The 8,127-nt window shown below is 39.1% G+C and overlaps 1 long non-coding RNA gene across 1 annotated transcript; it reads right to left on the bottom strand.

The window, feature by feature from the left end:
* Window positions 1-2,120: 2,120 nt before the first annotated feature.
* Window positions 2,121-7,117, bottom strand: LOC121671675. The gene is made up of 3 exons (XR_006018574.1): window positions 6,658-7,117; window positions 4,147-4,855; window positions 2,121-4,078 (listed from the first exon to the last, which is right to left on the bottom strand). It is a non-coding gene; the product is annotated as an uncharacterized LOC121671675 (long non-coding RNA).
* Between the last annotated feature and the right edge of the window lie 1,010 nt (window positions 7,118-8,127).

The following is an 8,127-nucleotide window of genomic DNA, read 5'->3' as shown; positions in this document are numbered from 1 at the left end:
CTTCCACATTAAACCCATGTTTTCAGGGCTTTGACTGTTTTTCTTCTGGTTTTTGTGCAGCTCCTGAAACACCAAGGTCCCCGGACATGTGTTCAAGTAGAATATGTTATCTCCTCTGGCCCAGCAAATATGCCAGATTTCAGAAAATTGTCATACCGGAAAGATCCAGCAGTTATGAGGATTTTTATCAGCATGTTCATGAAGTACCTACACTATTCCAGGATTGATTTTTTAGTAGTTATTTCTTTTCCCAGCAGAAAAGAAATTTCTCTTACAGAGCAGAAGAGATTGTTGATCTAGAGCACATTTATAAAAGTATACATGACTTGTCCTGAGGCAAAAGGCATTAAAGAAAATGAAGTTCAAGGGTTAATGTAACTGTCAGTCAGAGAGGAAGAAAAGAAAACCCCATAAGTTTATTTGATTATTTTTATTTGGATTTATCCTGCATTCTTGATTAACTAAATCAAATAACAAGAAAAAGCTGCTGTGAATATTCTCCAGCTGGCTTGGAGGTATAGGGATAATACTGCATGTGGATTTTCTAATTTCTCTAGTGGAAATAGTGCTTTTACTGCATAGTGCACTGAAGCAAAACAAAGACAGTGACATGCTCTTAAACTGTTTCTTAGGTGGACAAATGGCCTTTATAACACAATAGAGACTCAGAGTGTTATTTATCAGAAGCTGTGTAAAAGCTGACATTCAACTTCATCTTGGGGAGCTGGAGTCCCACTTTCCTCTTCTGTTGTGAGGCAGAAATTAGTCCTGAAACATGTAAAGTCCTCACACAAGATCATTAAGGTGCTACATAAATGATTAACAGTAATTGCTTAAAAGGCCGGTGGAATGTGCTAATTAAAGGTGAACCAAACAATGTAAAAAATTCAACTATCAATTGCTTAGCTAGCTTCAACTAGTCAAACCAATTTTAAAAAATAGTGGGAGACTGAAAGGAAGTCATATTAGCACAAGGAAAACATTGTGCTTCATTCCCTCCTCCATCTACTTCAAAAGCACTACACCTTGTTAACTGGTGTTTTTCTCCTCCTCTGCTGCTTGGATGGACCTAATGATCAAGTAGAAAAAGTGTTTGTTAATGATTTCTCTTTCCTTTGGTTCTACACAGGTATAGTGATGCTTTCAACCTCATTATTTCCACTTCATTACAAGACATTCAAAAGAAGATAAATTCAAAAGAAAGAGCAATCTTGTTCTCCTCTACAAAGGAAAAACAGAAGATAAACTGAAGCAATTATAAGATGAAGGCTGCTATATAGTAGAAATTAAATAATGTTCCTTGTAAAAGGAATCAGAACATATTAAAGCAGCAAACATAAGGCAAGAAAATATAGAACTAAAAGAGCCATATGTGTATCTGTGAGGGAAATCACAAAGAGGAAATATCCAGGTTTTTTTAAAGGTTTAAGCTAATGTAAAAGTAAGAATAATAATATTAGTCATGAGAACAAAGTCACTGCATGTGATCACAGTGGTGTAGGTTAACAGTTGCCCTAGTACACTAGACACTGTTTTCTGATTTAACTTTTTTGGATTTTTTTCTCACAGTAATTCTTAGTTTTCTGAGCTTTTTGAAGACTGGCTGAATAGTGATGTATGTTTTTGTCACATCTAAAAGGTCAGTTGTTCTCAAATCCAGCACCATTTAAGGTGTAGTGTGAACATTAATAATGTGAGCCTCAGTGCTTTAAGAGTCCTACAAGAAATTTGAAAAAGTGTAATTTGCAAGTTCAAAGAGAACTGAATGGGAAGATGAAATTGGTTCTGATATGAAGCAGTCCTGGTTAACTATGGAGATCCCAGACAGCTGGAGGCTAGCCAATGTGGTACCCATCTACCAGAGGGCTGGAAGGAGAATCCAGGGCACTGCAGGCCTGTCAGCCTGACCTCAGTGCTGGGGAAAGTCAAGGAACAGATTATCTGGAGTGCCACTGTATCCAGTTCTGGGCCACTCGCTTCAAGAAGGACATTGAAGTGGAGTGTGTCTGAAGAAGAGCAACAAGGCTTGTGAAAAGTCTAGAAAATATGTCTTATGAGGAACAGCTGACAGAGCTGAGCTTGTTCAGCCTGGAGGAAAAGAGCTCAGTGGAGACCTTGCTCTCTACAACTCCCTGAAAGGAGGGTGAAGCCAGGTTGCATCAGGGGAAGTTCGTGTTGGATACTAGGAAAAATTCTTCACTGGAAGAATGGTTAAGCACTGAAACAGGTTTCCCAGGAAGGTGGTGGAGTCACCATCTTTGGAAGTGTTCAAAAAATGAGTGGACATGGTACACTGGGATATGGTTACTGTGCATGGTGGTATTCAGTCAAAGGTTGGACTTGGTGATCTTGTCTTGGAGGTCTTTTCCAACCGTAATGATTCCATGATTCTTTGAATAGAAAACAGTAATCCTCAAAGAGGGAAATCAGTTTAAACTGTTTGAAATGGAAGGCCACCTTCTGAATCTGGTAGCTCAGAAAGCCTGGGATTAAATTCGATTTTTGTAAAGTAATGTAATTACTGTTTTACAGTTTTTCTTAGTACCCTTTTTGTTGTTCATGTTGTTCATGTGCAAGTACTGAAATCTAACTAAATTACCTGGATGCTGAGAACCAGTTTGGGGGTAAAACTGAGGATGCCTTCAGGAACCAAAAGAACTGAGGAGTTAGATGGTTTCTTGGTGGACCACCTGGTAATGCATACACACACTGATTGCACCAAAGCTCCTTTTGGAGATACACTGTCACTGAAGCAAGGAACCAAAAGGTGAAATGATGCCTAGATGAAATTCCAGCTGTCAGATCTAAGTGGTGGAAATCTTCCCAGCATGCAAAAGCAGAGCCTGAAACTGTAAAAGTATACCAAAATGTAAGATGGAGCAGGTGGCAAGTCTCAGTTTGTTGTGCTCCATTCTTTCAGCTTTCTTACGAAATGACAATGTATGTTTTTTATAAAAGGATACATAAGCAGAGCCCACACAGGCATCCCTGAAATTGTAACAGGCTACATGTGAATTCAGTTCTTTAATATTACCATTATGAAGCAGGGTGGCAGAAGGCCAGCAACCACTAATTGGGGAACGATAAAGCTAATTACAGCTAACTGCATCTGAACAGTCACCAGACAGCAAAAATTCTTTCATTATGGCTGAGTCCCATCCTGAATTTCATTTCAATTTAATCTGTTCTGAACAGCGAAAAGTTGGAGCGTGACAAAATCCTTTCCAAGGCAACTCCTGGAGCACCAGCTTACAGGCTTCTGTCAGCTGTGGTCTCCTGCTGTGGTACAGCAGCCAAGATCCACATAAACCAAACTGGTATCCTGGTTTGTTACCCAGGACAACTCTCCTGAACTCTCATGGAGACTTCTCATGGAAATCTTTCGAATTTTATAGATTAACGTATTGCATCTGAATGACCCTTTCTCATCTGGTCTTCAAACACTCTGGGTGCTACCAGACTTGGAAAAAAAAGAGATGGGCTGCTAGAAAGAGCTCTATAGGACTTCTTTGAGGGAAAGAAATGTCAGATAAACTTCCTGTCCCCTGAGGTCTCAACAGGAATTGTGGACCTAGCTAAAAACTGAGCTTACTCTTGAGACAGAGTTTTCTCAAAATTTATTCTAATTATGCAGATCTGACCCTGCTTCCCACAGACTGTTGTAAAATAACCCTGGCACATGTCAACTATTCTTACATTGATACATGTCACAGACACAAAAGGTTCTTTTATTATACATATGAAATATTTTTTGAGTGTAGCAATGTTGAAATACAGCACATTAAATTAAACACTAGAAAGAGAACAAGTGGTCTCTCTATACCACTAAGGTTTCTCCAGAAGGATCCATCAGCCTTCATCAGACACTTGCAACTAGACACATCTTGCTGTCTTGAGTCCTCTCTCAAGACCTCATGAGGCACATTTGTACCACTTCACATTAGCAGAGTAAAATGGAAAACACTATGAATTCCAGAAGTAAGATTCAGTGTGTTTTGGTGATCAGAATTTGTCATGCATGAAGGCATTTTAAACCAGCTAATCCACTGAGTGCAGAGAACTGTTGGCTGAACTAAACCTATGAGAATAACAATTTGAGACCATTTATATGAAAAAAAGAATTGGAATTAATGTACTGAACTAAACCTATGAGAATAACAATTTGAGACCATTTATATGAAAAAAAGAATTGGAATTAATGTACATTCACCATTTTTGCTATCGCTCAGGCCAGCAGTCATATGTAACTGACCTTACAACATTTGGCCAAAAAATGAGCTTATGAACACTTGCATTTTGGAACATGAATGAGTGATTTGGAAGGAAACAGTATTCAGTAAGACCTGATTCAGGACATGGATCTTTACAAGATTATGACAAATTCTATGATTTTAGAAGTCAAACAGCAATCATGGGATTCAATTTAACTTTCAAAACCAATTAAAAATAATTCAAAATTTATCACTATCTAGAGATGTTACTGCATAATGCATTAACAGTTGGCACTGAAACTGTTGCAAAATTTTCTGATTAATAACCTGTAAATTATTCCTTTCTTGTATTGACATGAGTGTTATAAATCCTTGTGTTATTTTGAGCAGGGTGTATTTTGTCATGCAGTGTCCTCCAGGCAGGAAAACCAATTTTTTTTGAAGACAGGACTGCAATTCCACAGCACACAGTTTAGTTTAAATAGTGGGCACAGGACTTTGCTAATGGGAGACAGCTTTCATTATTTCAAATGCTATTCCAGGTGAATTGAATCATTCAATAGGAAATCTTGCATTTGTTTTCCTCCTTTTGCTGGGCTTCTCTGACAGGAAAATGGCCATACTGCCAGAGTAGAAGATAGCATCTGGAAAACAGAGCAAAAAGAGAAAATACAGGTCAGGTTAGGAGTTCTATTCTTATGAAAACAGAATCAAAACAGACCTCCACCATAGAGGAGGTATGATGAAGTATCATTATTTGCGTTTTTTAAGCTACTATTATAGCTAGATAAAGAATGGGGAAATTACTGGGTTTATTTTTCTCTGTAGCAGACACTAGATTAAACACTTTCCTAACAGAACTGGATTTCAAATCTAACCATGAGGCAAAAGGATTGTCTTCACTGAGTAAAACAAGCCCTTTTGGAGGGGGGTTTTGATGAGTTCATATGAGGTACTCAAAGATAAAAAGAGTTAAAACGTGGCACTTTGTTCTTGGCAAAGGCCTGTTAGTGCAGGGGCAGAGGGCAGATCTTGGCCAGCTCCCCTCTGGGTAAAATGAAGCTTTTTCTTTTTACCATTCTCCCCTGGACCAGTACCCACATTACTTATGGACAATAAAAAGCCATGAATGAAGAAATTGATAGGAAAGCAGCTTAGTTACTTTTGAAAAACCCCTTGTGTTTCCAGGGTGTCTTTAGGAATTTAAGTGTATATCTGCATACTCCAAAACTGAATCCTCTCTAAAATATTTAAATAGATTAATCACGTTGATAAGCAGGAAACAGAGAGATAAATGCAGCTTAGAATCTATGACAAGAGATTTAAACATTTTTGACTCTTTTCTGCTTCCACGGGGCTGATGCTCAGGCTCAGCAATATGAAACAAGGGAACCTAATGATAATAATAACATTCATGGATTCTCCTTTAGCTTCCCACAGACCAGAAATGGAAAATAAAGTAACCCAAGATGGGTTTATAAACTACTTGCTTGTATTGAGAGATGTGTCATGGAACTTGGCAAATTTTCTCAGGTCACAGACTTTGCTACCACCGTGCAATATGAGCAGTTTAACCAATTGAAGTAAAAATAATCATTTCCTATCCTTTAATCATAAAATGTTCCTAAACAGAGCATGGATAACTCCCCCAACATAGTACAGAGCAAGTCTTGTAAATGGGATTTGTTAAACACGTGTGGTAAGAAGGGAGACAACTTGGTGGTTTTAAGTTGAATTTGCATTTCCAAGGACAGCCTCAGATTATGCCTTTCACTTCCATAAACTGAACAGGAGGACTGGCAGATGTTTTCCAGGCATGTAGAAGAAAGTATTTCCTAGGTAGCATCATCCTTAATTTGGGGCTCTGCTTGTCTAGTTTCTAAACTGAGGGAGGAAAAACTACCTGAAATATTTTGTACTTCAAGCTACTGTTCAAATTAACCTCTTTGGGATGCTGAAAGTAAACTTCCCTCTGCTCTTTGGAAGACAGTGTTATCTCTGAGATTCTTTTCCACTCTGAAAAGTCAATAATCATCAGTGTAATCTCCTCACTGTGATTTAAAGAAAGGTTGGGTTCGCAACTGCTTGCAAGCCATGGACAATGGGAAGGCTGGAAAAGTTAATCTAGGCTTTAATTACAGCTGAAATAATGTTAGCATTTAGAAGAAATTTAACAGCAAGGTTAGCAGATGAGTGTTTCTGCAGGGTTCTGTTCATTTTTTATCTTTATTTTTAACAATTACTAAGTGTTTCAAAAGCAGCAAGATAAGTTTGGCCTGCGTGTAAAAATGCAATGATAGCTCTGTTAATCATCCAGAAATCATCTGCTTGGGACAGCGTGATAAATAACAGGCAAACTACCGAGCCAGTTCTTGGAAGCATAGCCCCTGCTTTGGAACAGTGTGAAACCACAAATACTATCCATGTGCAAACAAATGTGACTTACAGTTTATCATTTATATTCGAGCTGCCCTGAAAATGTCTTTCCTCTTCCTGGATCATTAGCTTGTCTGAAAAAAATAGAATCAGACACATATTAGAAGAGGTCGATAGAGGAGAAACAAATGACAGAAATTAAATACAACAATAGACTGTGTTATGTTTCCATGGAAAGACAGCAAAAAGAAAAAAAGAAAGTCCAAAAAAAGAACAACGAAAGGATTAAACAGAACATAACCAATATTTCAGTAAATGGTGGCAGGTTTCTCTTGCCTTTGCAAATGTTTCTCATGTGTCAATAATTACAGGTCTTACCATGGGCAAGTTGGGCAGAGCTCACTTGCAGAATCTAGGTTGGAAAAGACCTTGGAGATCACCGAATCCAACCTATGATCTAACATCACCTGATCAATTAACCATGGCACTGAGTGCCACATCCAGTCTTTTTTTTAACACCTCCAGGGAGGGTGACTCCAACACCTCCCTGGGCAGCCCATTCCAATGCCCAACCACTCTTTCTGTGAAGAATTTTTTTCTAATGTCTAACCTAAACTTTCCCTGGTGGTTTGAGGCTGTGTACTCTCATCCTGTCACTTGTTACCTGTGAAAAGAGACTGATTCCCACCTGGCTCTGAGCTCTTTTCAGGCAGCTGTAGAGAGTGGTAAAGTCTCCTGTAAGCCCCCTTTTCTCTAGGCTAAACAACCCCAGCTCCCTCAGCTGCTCTTCATAGGGCTTGTGTTCTAGACCTCTCACCAGCCTTGTTGCCCTTCTCTGGAGACTCTACAGCACCTCAACATCCTTCCTGAACTGAGGGGCCCGGAACTGGACACAGCACTCAAGGTGTGGCCTCACCGCTGCTGAGTACAGGGGAAGAATCACTTCCCTGGTCCTGATACAGGCCTGATCACCATTCCTGATACAGGCTAGGATGCTGTTGGCCTTCTTGGCCACCTGGGCACACCTGGCTCATGTTCAGTTGGCTGTTGATCAGCAGCCCCAGGTCCTTTTCTGCCTGGCCACTGCCCACCCTACTCAGGGCATCTCTTCACTCCTCTTTACACACCAATGTATTTATTTTGCAAGTTAGTTTGAGGATCTTTTTTTTCATTTCTCAAGGCCTCCTCCATGTGTTCAGAATTACATTAATTAACATTAATTAATAATAATAACTTATTATTAATTAATTAGAGAAAAAGATGGTTATTGCCCTCTTACATGAGTGACAGAATATTACAGATGTAATTACACCTTGGGTCTGCACTTGCAGCATATTCCCCCTCATAGCTCTAAAGCTTCTCAAATCGGAGAGCTCTTCCAAGGGGATGTTGAGCTTGCCATTATCTTTAGAGACATGGCTGAGTGAGAAAAGCTAAGTGGATGCTGGTGTTTATATGGAAGCCTTGGCAAACACAATCCAAAACAGATTTTCACAAAATGTATTACCCTGGTAATTGCAGAAGTGATAAATAGTAGGTA

This window comes from Corvus kubaryi, unplaced genomic scaffold (assembly GCF_017639235.1).
Source record: "Corvus kubaryi isolate FWS band 111438036 unplaced genomic scaffold, C.kubaryi_AGA036_p1.0 37398, whole genome shotgun sequence".
NCBI classification, from domain to species: Eukaryota; Metazoa; Chordata; class Aves; order Passeriformes; family Corvidae; genus Corvus; species Corvus kubaryi.
Note: the sequence above shows the minus strand (reverse complement) of the source record. Positions and strands in the feature narration are given on the sequence as shown.